Here is a 2,873-nt window from a genome sequence, read left to right as displayed (position 1 = left end):
TTTTATTATACTTTAAGTTCTAGGGTACATGTGCATAACGTGCAGGTTTGTTACATATGTATACATGTGCCATGTTGGTGTGCTGCACCCATCAACTCGTCAGCACCCATCAATTCATCATTTATATCAGGTATAACTCCCCAATGCAATCCCTCCCCCCTCCCCCCTCCCCATGATAGGCCCCAGTGTGTGATGTTCCCCTCCCCGAGTCCAAGTGAGCTCATTGTTCAGTTCCCACCTATGAGTGAGAACATGCGGTGTTTGGTTTTCTCTTCTTGTGATAGTTTGCTAAGAATGATGGTTTCCAGCTGCATCCATGTCCCTACAAAGGATGCAAACTCATCCTTTTTTATGGCTGCATAGTATTCCATGGTGTATATGTGCCACATTTTCTTAATCCAGTCTGTCACTGATGGACATTTGGGTTGATTCCAAGTCTTTGCTATTGTGAATAGTGCCGCAATAAACATACGTGTGCATGTGTCTTTATAGCAGCATGATTTATAATCCTTTGGATATATACCCAGTAATGGGATGGCTGGGTCATATGGTACTTCTAGTTCTAGATCCTTGAGGAATAACCATACTGTTTTCCATAATGGTTGAACTAGTTTACAATCCCACCAACAGTGTAAAAGTGTCCCTGTTTCTCCATATCCTCTCCAGCACCTGTTATTTCCTGACTTTTTAATGATTGCCATTCTAACTGGTGTGAGATGGTATCTCATTGTGGTTTTGATTTGCATTTCTCTGATGGCGAGTGATGAAGAGCATTTTTTCATGTGTCTGTTGGCTGTATGAATGTCTTCTTTTGAGAAATGTCTGTTCATATCCTTTCCCCACTTTTTGATGGGGTTGTTTGTTTTTTTCTTGTATATTTGTTTGAGTTCTTTGTAGATTCTGGAAATTAGCCCTTTGTCAGATGAGTAGATTGCAAACATTTTCTCCCATTCTGTAGGTTGCCTGTTCACTCTGATGGTAGTTTCTTTTGCTGTGCAGAAGCTCTTTAGTTTAATTAGATCCCATTTGTCAATTTTGGCTTTTGCTGCCGTTGCTTTTGGTGTTTTAGACATGAAGTCCTTGCCCATGCCTATGTCCTGAATGGTACTACCTAGATTTTCTTCTAGGGTTTTTATGGTATTAGGTCTAACATTTAAGTCTCTAATCCATCTTGAATTAATCTTCGTATAAGGAGTAAGGAAAGGATCCAGTTTCAGCTTTCTACTTATGGCTAGCCAATTTTCCCAGCACCATTTATTAAATAGGGAATCCTTTCCCCATTTCTTGTTTTTGTCAGGTTTGTCAAAGATCAGATGGTTGTAGATGTGTGGCATTATTTCTGAAGGCTCCATTCTGTTCCATTGGTCTATATCTCTGTTTTGGTACCAGTACCATGCTGTTTTGGTTACTGTAGCCTTGTAGTATAGTTTGAAGTCAGGTAGCGTGACGCCTCCGGCTTTGTCCTTTTGACTTAGGATTGTCTTGGCAATGCAGGCTCTTTTTTGGTTCCATATGAACTTTAAAGCAGTTTTTTCCAATTCGGTGAAGAAACTCATTGGTAGCTTGATGGGGATGGCATTGAATCTATAAATAACCTTGGGCAGTATGGCCATTTTCACGATATTGATTCTTCCTATCCATGAGCATGGTATGTTCTTCCATTTGTTTGTGTCCTCTTTGATTTCACTGAGCAGTGGTTTGTAGTTCTCCTTGAAGAGGTCCTTTACATCCCTTGTAAGTTGGATTCCTAGGTATTTTATTCTCTTTGAAGCAATTGTGAATGGAAGTTCATTCCTGATTTGGCTCTCTGCTTGTCTGTTACTGGTGTATAAGAATGCTTGTGAATTTTGCACATTAATTTTGTATCCTGAGACTTTGCTGAAGTTGCTTATCAGCTTAAGAAGATTTTGGGCTGAGACGATGGGGTTTTCTAAATACACAATCATGTCATCTGCAAACAGGGACAATTTGACTTCCTCTTTTCCTAACTGAATACCCTTGATTTCTTTCTCTTGCCTGATTGCCCTAGCCAGAACTTCCAACACTATGTTGAATAGGAGTGGTGAGAGAGGGCATCCCTGTCTTGTGCCAGTTTTCAAAGGGAATTTTTCCAGTTTTTGCCCATTCAGTATGATATTAGCTATGGGTTTGTCATAAATAGCTCTTATTATTTTGAGGTACGTTCCATCAATTCCGAATTTATTGAGCGTTTTTAGCATGAAGGGCTGTTGAATTTTGTCAAAAGCCTTTTCTGCATCTATTGAGATAATCATGTGGTTCTTGTCTTTGGTTCTGTTGATATGCTGGATTACGTTTATTGATTTGCAAATGTTGAACCAGCCTTGCATCCCAGGGATGAAGCCCACTTGATCATGGTGGATAAGCTTTTTGATGTGCTGCTGAATCCGGTTTGCCAGTATTTTATTGAGGATTTTTGCATCGATGTTCATCAGGGAGATTGGTCTAAAATTCTCTTTTTTTGTTGTGTCTCTGCCAGGCTTTGGTATCAGGATGATGTTGGCCTCATAAAATGAGTTAGGGAGGATTCCCTCTTTTTCTATTGATTGGAATAGTTTCAGAAGGAATGGTACCAGCTCCTCCTTGTACCTCTGGTAGAATTCAGCTGTGAATCCATCTGGTCCTGGGCTTTTTTTGGTGGGTAGGCTATTAATTGTTGCCTCAATTTCAGAGGCTGCTATTGGTCTATTCAGGGATTCAACTTCTTCCTGGTTTAGTCTTGGAAGAGTGTACGTGTCCAGGAAATTATCCATTTCTTCTAGATTTTCTAGTTGATTTGCATAGAGGTGTTTATAGTATTCTCTGATGGTAGTTTGTATTTCTGTGGGGTCGGTGGTGATATCCCCTTTATCATT

The sequence above is a fragment of the Piliocolobus tephrosceles genome, chromosome 2, assembly GCF_002776525.5.
Source record: "Piliocolobus tephrosceles isolate RC106 chromosome 2, ASM277652v3, whole genome shotgun sequence".
Classification (NCBI taxonomy): Eukaryota; Metazoa; Chordata; class Mammalia; order Primates; family Cercopithecidae; genus Piliocolobus; species Piliocolobus tephrosceles.
The sequence above is the reverse complement of the archived record's forward strand: the minus strand, read 5'-3'. Positions refer to the sequence as shown.